The sequence below is a fragment of the Oryctolagus cuniculus genome, unplaced genomic scaffold (genome assembly GCF_964237555.1).
Source record: "Oryctolagus cuniculus unplaced genomic scaffold, mOryCun1.1 SCAFFOLD_50, whole genome shotgun sequence".
NCBI lineage: Eukaryota > Metazoa > Chordata > Mammalia > Lagomorpha > Leporidae > Oryctolagus > Oryctolagus cuniculus.
This window is the reverse complement of record NW_027208298.1, coordinates 150,643-165,273: the sequence shown is the minus strand read 5'-3', so window position 1 is coordinate 165,273 and position 14,631 is coordinate 150,643. Positions and strand designations below refer to the sequence as shown.

General features: G+C 39.9%; 1 pseudogene; it reads left to right on the top strand.

Moving 5' to 3' along the window:
• Positions 1–1,049: 1,049 nt before the first annotated feature.
• LOC138848176 (vomeronasal type-2 receptor 116-like) lies at positions 1,050–14,427 on the top strand (annotated as a pseudogene).
• The last annotated feature ends 204 nt before the right edge of the window (positions 14,428–14,631 follow it).

Genomic DNA, 14,631 nt, shown 5'->3' with positions numbered 1-14,631 from the left:
CATAAGCTGTACTTTGGAAATTCATATTCATTAAATAAAAGTTTAAAAAAAGGGTAGAGGAATATTGTTTAGAATGTTTCCTGTAAAAAGTGAGAGAAAATAGACAGCCTGAGAAATCCATGTTTGATACAGAACAGAATTCCTTTCACTTGTCACATGGAAACCATACCAATGCTAAATGCTTGTTAAATGGGGAGAACCTCAGGGAGGTGGGTAACTGGATAAATTGTCTGGAGGGGTATACATGGTGAAAGAATTGGTCCCCTTTTCTGAATATGCCCGTTCATTCTTAATCATGAAGCCAATGTTCCCAGCAGCGTTCTGTAGACTTGAGATTGATATTAGATACAGCAATGAAGAGACTGGGTGGGGAGCACAGAGTCATCAATGATAGACATCAGCCCTTGACTTCTTTCCAACTCATATGTGGAATGATGCAACTAGATATTTTGTTGATCCTAGCATCGACTCTTTCTAAACTTGCCAAACACACCAAGAAGTCCCCTGGAGTAACACTTAACACTTTGTACACAGTCCAATCATTCAGTGGTCCCCAGTGCTTTGTTGGACCATGATGAAATCATACAAGGAGGAGAGGAAAGAGAGTCCAAAACATGTTTTTCCAACATGTTTTCCCCAATAATGGAGGGTGACAGGTGCAGGGCCCCAGGGCTGGGTGATCCCTTGAGTTACTGTGTGGGACACAGTGAAGCAATGAAAAGGCTGAGCTGCAAGTGCTGTGCTGATCACATGGACACCAAGGGCAATGTCTCACTGCATGGACTTCCTTAGAAATAACTCCCTGTAGTTGCTAGTTGTGCCCCTTTCTGACTCACTAGACTTGAAGACAGCGATACTGGGATTCGGCAGTGCCCTGCACAGAGAGCGATTCTCTGCAGGGGATTGAGCCTGCTGACACCTGCCAGCTCCTTGTTCCCTAACCTCAGCTGATGTTCTGGGCTTCATCTCTGCATTGTGAAAACACTGGCAAGATGTAGTCTGTGAGCCTTCTGTGCCTACTCCTGCATACTATACACACTTCACAGGGCATGACTCACAGGGAATGCTATCATTACCTTAAGCCAAGTATCAACCAAGACGGAGACCTGATCTTGGGTGGCTTTTTCCCTCTCTACTATCCAGAAACAGAAACTGAAAAGGTCCAGATATCTTTTTTACATCGTCCCCAGTATAAAACTGTTGTTTCGTGGTAAGTTCAAGATTGTGCATATGTGTTAAGTCTGGTTATTCTTGAATGTGAGTGTATGTTACTATGTCTGTGTTTAATACTTTCTGAGAATGCTGGAAGGTATGCAGAAAGTGGCATAAATGCCAATAAAGAAAGGCATAGGTTCCCTCCACTCTTGTTCCTTCCACACCTTCCTGTTCATTTTTACATTTGTTTCTTAGTCTTTCAGGGACAGAGCAGTGACATCAATAGAAATGTGCCCACTCCATGTAGCCCTGGACATCTTGGGATGAGTCAAAATGTGGGGACTCCAGATCCCATCCCACCTGCATGCATGGAGTGGGCACAGGTGTCCTGAGACACTGAGACCCTGGTCTGGGGTCAGCGTTAGGATTAAGAGGTCATTCTGGGTGTCAGTGCTGACAAGAGCATTGTTGAAATGCACTTGATAGTGAATCAATGTGTGTCTGAGATGTGCCACCATAAACAGACTGTGACAGACTGTGTCTCACCACATGTCAATAACTTAGCCCCAACAGACTGCAGGCATTAAGTCTCTGAAAGTCACAAGGAGAAAGGGGTTTGTCTTCCCCAATTCTTTCGCTTGGATCCTGATGGTTCTCCAGGAATCACACAGAAAATTCTGGGCTTGACGTACCTGTGCAGCATGTGTTTTAGTAACTTTTAACATGGATGTCTGAAGAGGATTAGAAACAAACATCCTGTCTCTGCACCCTTGTTGATGGTGACAGTGGAGTGTGTTTCTGACTCACTGCAGAGAACCACATGCTCATGTGTTCAGAAGAGGGTGAGGCAGAGAGCTGTTGGTTTAAATGGTGTGTGTCTGGCTTTTCCATGCTTTTTGGAATTTAAAGCTTATCCACTCAGCAGATTGCCATGCAGTGTGGGCAACTGATAATGGGCCTGGCAACCTCTGAGGCACAGTGTTACCATGTAATCTCTCATCTCAGGGACACTGGGAGACAGTGAGGACCTGTCTTGTTCATGATCTCAGGGTGAGGTCAGCCCACGCCAAAAAGAGGAGGACAGGCTTTGCCCTGCCTTCTGTTCCCCAGGTAGAAAAGTGTCTGGTCACCCTTGTTTGTGCAGACATGCCAGCCTTCATGTGCTTGTCACACTCTAAAATAAAATTATGTATGCTTTAGTCTCCTTTAGTTAATATGGGCCAGATGATTAATTCTTTGTGGACTTTGGCTTCAAGCTCCAGCTTCAATACAATGACTGAACTCCCTTAAAGCTGATGGAAGATGTGTTGTTATTTGCCTACAAGGAGTTATTTTATGTGCAGATCCCACACTTGTTTACCCAGTGTTTGGCCTTTAATTTGGCATTCATTTTGCGTGACTGTATGTAATACTCTAATGATCAATTTCATTTAATAAGCTGCATATTTCTCTGAGAAGATTGGGGTACATCATTGAATAATGAGATAAAGTCTTTTATCAAGATTTTTAAAAGAGTTACCAACTCATTGCTGATAAACCTGTTAATGTTCATCACCCACTCACAAATCCCCATAGTCCTTTTCAGTGTCTCTACATTTTTCATTCTTTCTCTCCTAGTCCATACCACCCATCTGTCTTGTGTGTCTGAGGATCAGTCTGTTATAGCCCCTCCATGTGAACTGATTCATACCCCTTGTGGTCTTTTGTGACTAACATCTTGCAGTGCACCATGTTTTCCTATTTTATCCATGTTGTGGCTTGCAACAACATTTAGTATACTTTTCTCAAAATATCTTAATATCTAGGTCTGCTTTGGTGTCAGACACTCCTGTTTACTTAAAATAACTCTGCATGCCAGGTTCTGTACTTAACAACTCACAACTTTGCATTCAGGAAAAAAAAGAATTAAGCTAGTCAACTTTCAGCTGATAGCACATGCTGTAAATAACCCAGGGTGAATGCAGTATGCCCTTCACAATGAAAAATTCTATTACTAAGACTAAATGTGTAAAAGAAAAAAAGTTTATTCAATGGTTTTAATTTATTATTCAAATAAATAAATTTAAGCTATGGACACATGACAGTAGCATGATTTCTGTGCCAGGTTGACTTCATTTTTAACAAGTAAGTCCTCGACATATCTGAAAATCTCCTTGGATTAAGTGTGTCTAGAATACTGACTTTTATCTGGAGGACAAAATTAAATTTTAAACTCCACATATAAGAACAACATGCACAACACTGTCTGACCCAATAAATACTGTTCAGCTAAAAATAAAGCACTGTCAATTAGAAACTTTTTGAATGTGTTTATAATATTGAGGATAAGGATAAATGACAAACTCTTAATTAAGCCCAAAACAGAAACATAATATCCAATGCAAAGAAACTAAAGGAATGATTGGATGAATATATTGAGTCCCAGGTAACTTATTGACATGTATGACTTTTCTTAGCTTTCAAATTATGGAAGCAATGTAATAAGTTATAAAAGTTCAAAAGAATTCCAAGGGAAGAAGAAAAAAGAAATCCATAGTGAGGAAATAGACCATCTACTCTCTCATAAAATGTGAGAGTTCCTAAATTCTCAGAAATCCTATTTTCACTTAAGATATATGTTGTGATTATAGAGTAAATTGAGATTATGTTATATCAAAGATTAAATGAAAAAAGGGAAAGGAAGGAGGGATAATTGAGGGAGGGACATATGGTTATCCTCTTAGAATATCTATGAAATATATGAAATCTTTGTATTAATAACAATTTTAAGAACATATATAGAAAACAGGAGGCAACATGCAAGTGTAAAATATGAAATGACAAATGTGAATTCAATAGAGAAAAAAATAAATGGAAACTAAGCAATCATCAGCAATTATCTGACAGATTTCAGGAGTCAAATGTTTACATTCAAGGAAAACAAAATGTTAAATCTGATTTGAGCAAAGCAAAATATTAGAGTAGAAAATTAAAGTGAGGACTAGGGAAAAACAGCTCAGGTGGCCCTGAGAATGTTCTAAAATTTTGGACAACAGATGAGTCAGGTGGTATTCAGCCTACTCCAGAAATTACTGAAAACAGAAATGCTTGCTCCTGGGTGTTGTCTTAGGTTGAACACATCAAAGATTCCCTAGAGGGTTCATGAAGGTGAGAGTGATCATAGACATGGTTTGCTTCAGAGGAGTCCAAGGACCTTGCCAGGATCTTCTAGAGCCCTTGGAACCTCCCTCACACCTCCTCCATGTGCAAGAGCTGTGGCACAACTGAGTGGAAGCCTGAGTCTGACCATTGCTGCTTCAGGGCATGGCTGTGTTGTTGCTCTGAAATCCATGCTCTGAACCTTCTCCCTGATGCTGCCCCTCTTTTTAGGTGGCTGTGGAAGAGCTACCAATACGTGCTGGCCTTCCGCTTTGCCATCCAGGAGATCAATAAGGACCCCCAGCTACTCCCCAACCTGACCCTGGGTTTCAAATTCTTCAATGCCTTTGCCAGTGAACAGTATACCTTATTGAGTTTAGTGTATTGGTTGGCTGGGATGAATCTGGCTTTTCCTAACTACAGCTGCCATGAACAAGGAAGACATGTTGCCATCATTGCTGGAACCACATCAGCATTGTCCATTGAATTTGGAACACTTTTGGAGCTCTACAAAACCCCACAGGTAAATGAGTTGTGAATTTGGAGAACAATAGTTGAATCTCCTCCAACACCATTCTCTCACCTCTGAAAAATGGAAATGGGGCAGCCGAGTGTGCATATTCCACCGTGGTATAGGAGAGATCCCATGGATTTTTCAGGGACATGAGATTATTAACAAGGGAAGGATAAGGAATAAAGGCAAATAGCAGCGTATGTTGACCATATTTCCTTTTTTTTAACAGGCAGAGTGGACAGAGAGAGAGAGAGAGAGAAAGGTCTTCCTTTGCCATTGGTTCACCCTCCAAAGGCCGCTGCAGCCAGTGCACTGCGGCCGGCGCACCGCACTGATCTGATGGCAGGAGCCAGGTGCTTATCCTGGTCTCCCATGGGGTGCAGGGCCCAAGCACTTGGGCCATCCTCCACTGCACTCCCTGGCCACAGCAGAGAGCTAGCCTGGAAGAGGGGCAACTGGGACAGAATCCAGTGCCCCAACCTGGACTAGAATCCAGTGTGCTGGTGCTGCAAGGTGGAGGTTTAGCCTAGTGAGCCACAGCGCCGGCTGACCATATTCTTAATATTCCTGTCTAGGGCCTGTGTAACCATCTCCCACCTGCTGGAAGCATTGACTATCTAATAGTCACACCTCTATGCCTCATAAAAAATGTCCACAGCACACAGACATGCCCCATCCTAGGACAGCACTGTCTCAGGTGGCACCCAGAGATCTAGGACTAATGGATATGGGGATCTACCTCTTGGTTCTCTTTGGGAAAACACTGAGTGTAACAGTGAAAAATTATTTTTAAAAAGACTTCTATATGTGTTTATCTAAATGGCAAAGCAATAGAGAAAGAAGGAAAGGCACATACACATACACACAGAGGTGGGGTGGATCTCCTATTCCACAGGGTCACTCCCCAAACTCCCACAACAGCTAGATCTGAGCCAGCCAGCAGCTAGCAGCCAGCAGCCAGCAGCCAGCAGCCACTATCTCCTTCCAGTTATTCCACATGGTAGAAAGGGGCCTAGTACTTGTGTAACACATTGCTGAATGCTCAGGCACATTGGCAGGCAAGTAGATCGGAAGCATATTAGCCAGGACTTGAACTGACAATTTAAAATTGGATGCTGGTATCATCATTGATAGGCTAACACACAGTGCCACAAGGCTGGCTCCACCATGGAGTGTTGAGACTCATATCCAGTTATACTGGAGCTCAACCAATCATGTTTTCAATCCTAATTAGTCACAAGCACACAGATTGATTTTTTTCACATTCTCAGTGGCCATGCCATATACAACTCTACATATCAAACATGTGGACATTGAATCCAATCTTCAGGAGACAGCGAAGCAGCCAGTCAGACAAGGGGCTCCAATATAACCAGCTCTGCTGGTTTGCTCACCAAATGTCTGCCATGATGTTGGGCTGAGTCTGCCAGAGCAGATGTGTAGAACCAGGAAGTCATTCCACATGAATTCCATGACCCAATGACTTGAGACATTATCACTTCCTCCCTAGGTCTGCACCAGTATCTAAAAAATACTTCCCCAGGGACACACTACACAAGAAAATGTGCCTGCCAAACATAGGCCACATGGTGAGTGGAAGTTTCTGTTTTGGAAAAATTATTTTGCCCCAAATCAAAGAGGGTTGGTAATTGTATTCTTGGAGACAATGCAGGATTCCTGTGGTAATCCGTGTACACCAAATACCAAGAGATCAACACAGTAGAGATTTCTGTCTAAAGTTATCTACCATGGAGAAGGTGGCTCTGCTCCACCAGTCACCCTGGGCAAGGATGTGGGAAAGACCACTGGCTGGGTGAAGCAGCATCCAAAGTTTCTTATTCCTCAGTCCCCACTGCAGGACATGAAGAGCATACAGAAACTGACAGATTTTCCTTAAAGCTAAGGATGAGGAGTCACATTTATTAACCTAAAGTAATGTGCATGTGAAGCATGGTCTTCTCTGTGGTCAATATAGCAAGATTTTTCATCTCACTGCACTTTTTCTTTTCACACAATAGTAACCTACTTAAAGCTCACCTTGGGGAGATTTTTTTTCACTCACTTCCAAGTGAGATAAGACAAATCTCACAAAAATGTGATCATGTTTTTCTTTGCTTTCAGCTCACCTATGGCCCTTTTGATCCCATGCTAAATGATAAGGACCAGTTTCCCTCACTCTATCAGATGGCCACCAGTGACAGCTCTTTGGGCCATGGAATGATCTCCTTGTTGCTGCATTTTGGCTGGATGTGGGTGGCTCTCTTTGTGTCTGATGACATGAAGGGAGAGCAGTTCCTTCAGTACTTTGAAGCAGAGATGCTCAAGAAAAGTATCTGTGTGGCCTTTACAGTGAAGCTCCCTGTCACAAAGAAGTTGTATGGGGATAGTGATCTCACTTTCATGAGTAGCATCAGAGCTTCATCTGCAAATGTGCATATACTCTATGGTGATGTAAGAGGTCTCATCAGTGTGGATATTTCAGTGAGGTCCTTTTTAACCATGGGGAAGGTGTGGATCTTGACATCAAAGTGGGATCTTGTTATGTCTGAGACAAACCACATGTTGCACTCTCTACATGGAGGCTTCTCATTTTCACCCCACAAGGAAGAAATCCCTGGCCTCCAACATTTTGTCAAGATGGCAAACCCTTCCCACTACCCAGAAGACTTTTACTTTAGTAAATTATGGCTTTTCCATCTGGACTGCTCACTTGCAGGGTCATTTTGTGGACGTATTGGAACCTGCTCACGAAATACTTCCTTAGAGTTTCTTCCAGGACATATTGACCTGTTGACCATATCTGACTCCAGCTATTTAGTCTACAATGCTGTCTACACAGTGGCTCATGTCCTCCATAAAATGCTTTTGGAGAAAGTAGAAATGGGATCTCCAGGAGAAGCAGCCCAGCCCATGATTCTTCCCTGGCAGGTAAACCTCCCTTAGAACAGAACAAGCACTGGCCACTTGATGGAATCTAGAGATGTTTTATTGAGGTACAGCATCATGACCCTGCTTTTCATCTCAAGTTCAGAGAGATTAGGTACAAAAGAATGTGGGCTCTTTCTTTTGGTTAGTGGTATATCTGTGATTGTTGGCTTTGGCTGGAAATTTCAGTCACTGTAGATTTTGAATGTTTACTTTCTAATCAGAAATCATATTAGGAAAGTTTCTAATGCTGGCTGAAATACTGTAAAGTATACAATGAAACACATGAGTAAACAACAGATAAAAAGTTGTCATTCCCTAATATTCTTTGGAATTTATATAAAGCCAAAAAAGACATATTGACCAATTATTTTTCATTTCTATTCATTTTTCATTTGTAAAATTTAACAATTTTGGCATCCTGCTACGTGTACATCACATGTAGATATTTATATATATTCATATATACAGCTTTTTCTTGGAATAGGACTATTAATTTAAAAAGGTGAGGGATTAATGACAATGTTCCTAATAAAGGGAAATTAGGGTATATATCATATACATGGCATGCTTCATGGAAACAACATGCTAGGATATCATCACAGTGTTTGTACTCTGTATATTAACTTGAACAAATCAGAAAAACATCTGATGTTTCCTTCCTGGGCCTGCAGTATCTCACTCAGCATAGTGATCTTCAATTCCATGTATTTTGTTGCAAATATTGATCAAATCTATAATTGATTAATTATACATAATATAAATTAATTATATACATTATGTAATTATATAATATAGTACACAATTAATTATTATATCAATAATTAACTATTATATAATTGATTTTAGATCAATAATTAATTATTGATTAATAAATTGATCTATAATTCTGTATAATCTGTGGCCTCAGCCCTTAATGAGATAAGATACTTTTTGTGAAAATAGACATGGATTTCACATAATATCCTAAACATGATAGGAAATGGATGGGAAATAAAGCATGTTAGACCAATTGTCCTTACAAACTCTGCAGCAATCAGGGAGCATGGACTGTAGTCCCATTTCTTACACATGAGACTACTGAGGATGCACGTAAGCACAGGATATGCCCTCTGGATTACAAATGAATCTGTCTGGGTTTTAACCCTAGCTTACATAATCCATTCCCTATATATAGAATGTATTTAGGAACTTCTGTTTGTGTATGCAAAGGACAAATACATTCATAAATTTGCAGAATAAATTAAATAAGTGTGATATGTAGAAAAGGTAAAATGTATATGCAAAAATTAACATGAGAAAGTTTACTTCATAAATTAATTATATTTTACTCATAAGAAGCATATTTTATAATCCACATGATTAGAGTCAAACCTTGGTAAAGAAAATGAATTTTTCAAGAAGGCTTCCATAGATATAATTTTGAATTATTTGTGAATTTTGTCCTCTACATTACTTAAAAATTAAGTGAAAACTGTTTAAAAAATAAGAACTTAGTTGTATCCCATAGCAGGTGTGTTGTGATCTAGAAGGTCCAAGGTTAACACATACTATATAAAACATAATAAGCTTTCAAAGATTTGAAATTTTGCCTTTAGTCATACCATACTTCCTGATATGTCAAAGATAGTCACAGTCATCACAATAAGTGACCCAAAACCAAAGAAAGGAAGAACACCATGTTGTACCACATTCAACCTGTGTTAAGGTATACCTTATAAGGTATAAGACATATCGCTGATATATGTAATGTACATAATGTACATATTTATAAATATGGACCTCTGAGGTGTTACCAGTTGTCTTGAGTCTCTTGATGGAAAATATCTTATGAAACGATCATGCATAAATCTCTAATTTTTCCCCAACCAAAATACACTAATCATCAACTATATTTTGAACCTTATGAAGAACTTATGTAGATGCACACTTGTGATATATCACAACACCTATCAAGTTATTTCAGTAGCCATCTATGTGGTTCCAAACTAGTAACAGTGAAGTTAGATTCCACAAAGCCCCAACCAATCTTTCATGACCAAGGCTGCAATAGAGCCTATGCTCCAGTCAACCTCTGGACCAAAAACTATAGTTTTCTGATTGGGGACAATCACTCTTTGATGTTTTGTTGAGGGAGCAGAGGAGTACCTGAACCCAGGAGATGTTTAACCATCCAAAGAAAACTAATGTTCTACCAAATGGAAAAAATGAATGCAGAAGACAAGAAAGAGGGCTTGTTTAGAGCATCTGACTTCCAACAACTAATTTGGATGTGCTCTGTATTTCGATTATATCTGTCCTCCAGCTCCATCCATTTCTTAGGAAAATCCAATTTACAAACAGCGCTGGAGATGATGTATCCTTCCATGAAACAAGAAACCACATGGTGCATTACTATATCCAGAACGTTGTGAATTTTCCTAGTGGTCTTCGTTTGCTTATTAAAATTGGAGAGTTTTCCTCCAAGAATCCACATGAACAAAGCTTACTTATCAATGAAGAGATGATAGAATGGCCTGTTGCATTCAAAGTGGTGTGATTCTCTTTTGACAAGGAATACCCATAGAGAGATCCGTGAGTAGTCTTGTGAGGAGATTAAGTGTGAAATGATCAGGTTCCTTTGTAATCCTTGGGAATCAGGGTCAGTGAAACAGGAGTGGTAATAGTTGAAATACTGAAATGGATGTCTAGGTATTGACCACAGGTAAAGGAGGAGGGGATATAGTTGTGACTTTCAATTGAAGACCAAGGTGTTATGTAGTGAGGAGGGCTCTACTGACATCCTTCACGGTGGCTGATAATAAACCAAACCATGATCATGCTTCTCTTTTTCCTTCAGACTCCTCGATCTGTGTGTAGCCAGAGCTGTGGTCCTGGATTCAGGAAAATGTCACAGGAAGGAAGACCTATCTGCTGCTATACTTGTGTTTTGTGTCCCGAGAGAGAAATTGCCAATCAGACAGGTAGAAAATTTCCAATCCATAATTTATGGTCCTAATTAATTCTCCACAAAAGGGAAACCAAAGAGTTTCAGTAGGACCCAGTGAATTTTTAGTGCATCATTTTTTCTATGCACATATGTACTTGTTAATTCAATATATCAATTTATGATCACTACAGCTATTTCTTTATGTTTAAGCTGTTGTCTGGTGGTGCTCATTCTAGAAAGTCAACTTTAGCACTGATGCTAAAAGACATCACAACACATTAGATGAGTCATCATCTGAGATTTGCAGGTGGAACCTGCTATATTGCAGCTGAGAAATTCAGGAAGTATAATAATCAAGACTTTCTATTGGTGCCTGTAGATCATGAAACCAATTCATCTTTACAAACACATGATAAGCACAGAGCAAGCGCTTGTATGTCATCATGGAAATACCATATTTCTTCCTGCACTTTCATTAATCTTGTGCATGGTATTAAGGATGTCTAATTAGTACCACAGTTACATTTAGATTTCTAGAATTTATTAAAGGAAAAATTCAAGGTGAAGTATGAATATCACATCCTTCTATAATATGAAGTTTGGCATACTCACTAAAAATGTTTGAACAAGACAAACATAAAAAGAATTACCTATCAAACAAAATGTACCGAGAATGTAAAAACTATGCAAGGTCTCATTGAGAAATAATTTCTTTTTTTCAAAATATTAGAAATAGACCTAGTAATGATTTGATTACCTCCAAAAGAGCATCTCAATTGCCATTGTGTTAGCAGTAGCAACCATCTGGCTTTATTCATTTCCTAGAGGAAATAAATAGTTTTGGACATGGAGAAGATAACAGAACAGAGTTAACCTATGCTTTTTTTTTTAACAAAAATTCAATAACAAGTAAAAAGAATTAAAAAAAACTAATTCTGGAACCATGTTGTAAAACAATACTTGCTTGTATGTGCAAATACTGTGTAAAGTATCTGAGATTGAAGACAGAGCCTCTGGAGACCCCAAGAGGAGGAATGAGTACTTCAAGATAAGAAATCCAGAAAGATTTACTCTAAATTACATTGGGATCTTGTATGATTGAAGAAGTATCATATACAAAACCTAAATCAAAACCTTATGACAAGTATAGCCAGACCCCAATATCATCATCTGTATTTTTTATGATTTATTTATTTGAAAATCAAATTGACACAGAGAAAAGGAGAGGCAGAGAGAGAGAGAGAGAGAGAGAGAGAGAGAGAGAGAGAGATTCTTCCATCTGTCGGTTCACTCTCCATTTGGCCCCTATAGCCAGGGTGGCACTGATCCAAAGCCAGGATCCAGGAGCTTCTTCTGGGTCTCTCATGTGGATGCAGGGGCCCAACCAAGGACTTGGACCACTCTCTATTGCTTCCCCAGGCCATAACCAAGTGCTGGATTGGAAGTGGAGCAGCCAGGACTTGAACCGGGGCCCATATGGGATGCTGGCATTGCAGGAGGCAGCTTTACCTGCTATGCCACAGCGCCGGAGCCCATCTTCTGTATTTAACTAAAAAAGAGATATGTCCATTCATTGACTTGTCTCTATGACTTATTTCTTGCCGTACTGGCACTGAAGTGTTATTTCAAGAGAGACAACATGGTGTCCAGAGCTGACGTTTTTCCCCACCATCCACAAGAACAATGGGGTAACAAGCCATGATTTCATGAAAATGAGTGAAAAGTTCAAAAAATACAAAATAAAAAATTACTCAGAGTTTCTACGATTATTTTAAAATTTAATATGTATAAGTGAAATGGACACTTTGTTTTGGTTATTGTTTATAGCCTTTGCCTCCATTCCCACTGAACTATAGTCTTATTAATTTTTACTTGTTGAATTCTTGATTTAGTGGAGTTTTAAGCCTTTGACTATAATGTAAATTAAAAATATGCTATTTCAAAAAATAAAAAGGAAGAAATGAAGGAAGGAATTAAGAAAAAGAAGAAAAGAAGAAAGGAAAAGAGAAAAAAGAAAGGAAAGGAGGGAGGGACGGAGGAAGGTAGAGGTGAGGTGGAGAAAAGGAAGTATCTTAAAATGGTACCAATGAATGGAATGTTAGCTCTTTTGCTTTTATTAATATCATACTAACATGAGAATTGGTGAGAATTATGTTATAGTAATTATCATGCAATTGTGACCCTGAGAATGTAATATATTAATAAATTCATTTTGAAATTAATTTATACTATGTACTAACTTGAAAAATATCTAATTTCTCAATCAATAACTTGATAAATTATCAATTGCACTCAAATTTCTTTATTTATAAAAAACACCTCTGTTCAAATCCAAATATTGCTTACTTGATAAAATGCACCTCAAGATTACATTAAAATTGAAATAAGGTTCTCAAGGAAATAAAAATATAAAATGAGAAAAGACTTTTTCTGCAGATATCAAGTAGTATGCAGTCAGGAAATGCTAGCAATTGGAGTATTGATGATGGTAAGTTTATCTTGTGAGGTTTGGGTTATTTATTTCTGTGTCTGAAGCATGGAGATACAGGATGTGACATGAGGCTGACTTAGGAGATAGTACAGACAAAGTCTGGAAAGCATCCATGCTCGTGGGAACAGCACTGTGTCACAGGATGAGTTAACCGAGCCCCCATCTCCTGAAGGTGTTGTTTGAATGAGTTTATTCCAATCTGCCGATGGGCATGCTCCCTGGTCAGCAATGCAGAAACCTGATTGGGTGTGCCCTGGTATACATCACAAGCTCCCACTGGCATTGCAGAGTTGACCATTTTTGACAATAGGAAAAAATTCAAAATTTCTGCAAAGTAAAAATTCAGTATTTCTCCTTCATCAGATGCAAAGCAGTGCATGCAGTGTTGACGATGAGTACCCAAACCAGGAAAGAAGTCGCTGCCTCGCTAAACTGGTGACCTTCTTAGCCTTTGAAGAATCCCTGGGGATGGCTCTGGCCTGCATGGCTCTGTGCTTCTCTGTCCTCACAGCTGCAGTCCTCTGGGTCTTTGTGAAGCACCGAGACACTCCCATTGTCAAGGCCAATAACAGGACCCTCAGCTACATCCTGCTTATCACCCTCCTCCTGTGCTTCCTCTGCTCCTTACTCTTCCTTGGCCGTCCCAACACAGCCACCTGCCTCCTGCAACAAATAGCATTTGGCCTTGTGTTCACAGTGGCTCTTTCCACTGTGCTGGCCAAGACCATCACTGTGATTCTGGCCTTCAAGGTTACAAAACCTGGAAGAACAATGAGGAGATTGCTGGTATCAGGCATATATAACTCTGTTATTCCCATCCGCTCCTTGATCCAACTGGCTCTCTGTGGCATCTGGTTGGGAACCTATCCTCCTTTTATTGAGTTAGATACACACTCTGAGCTTGACCACATCATCCTGGTGTGCAACAAGGGCTCGGCCACTGCCTTCTACTGTGTCCTGGGCTACCTGGGCTCCTTGGCCTTGGCCAGCTTCACTGTAGCTTTCCTAGCCAGGAATCTGCCTGACACCTTCAATGAAGCCAAGTTCCTGACGTTCAGCATGCTGGTGTTCTGCAGTGTCTGGGTGACCTTCCTGCCTGTCTACCACAGCACCAAGGGGAAGGTCATGGTGGCCGTGGAGGTCTTCTCCATCTTGGCCTCCAGTGCAGGGCTCCTAGGCTGCATCTTTTTTCCCAAGTGCTATGTTATTCTTATTAGACCTGAGAAGAACACTTTGAAAGGCTTAAAGAAAAAAGCAAGTTCTAAAGGATTCTAAATTTTTTCCACTTGTTTTATTATCATATATTTAGAGTTTAGTACCAAGAATCCACTCTGAAATAGCATTCCAGAAATAGGGGGGAACTAAAATTGATTTTTCCTTTAAAAACTTATTGTATTGGACATTATCCTAGCATTCTGAGTGCATGGCATAAATTTCTACCTTTGGCTTTGGCTCCTGACATGGACGTCTGACTCCTGG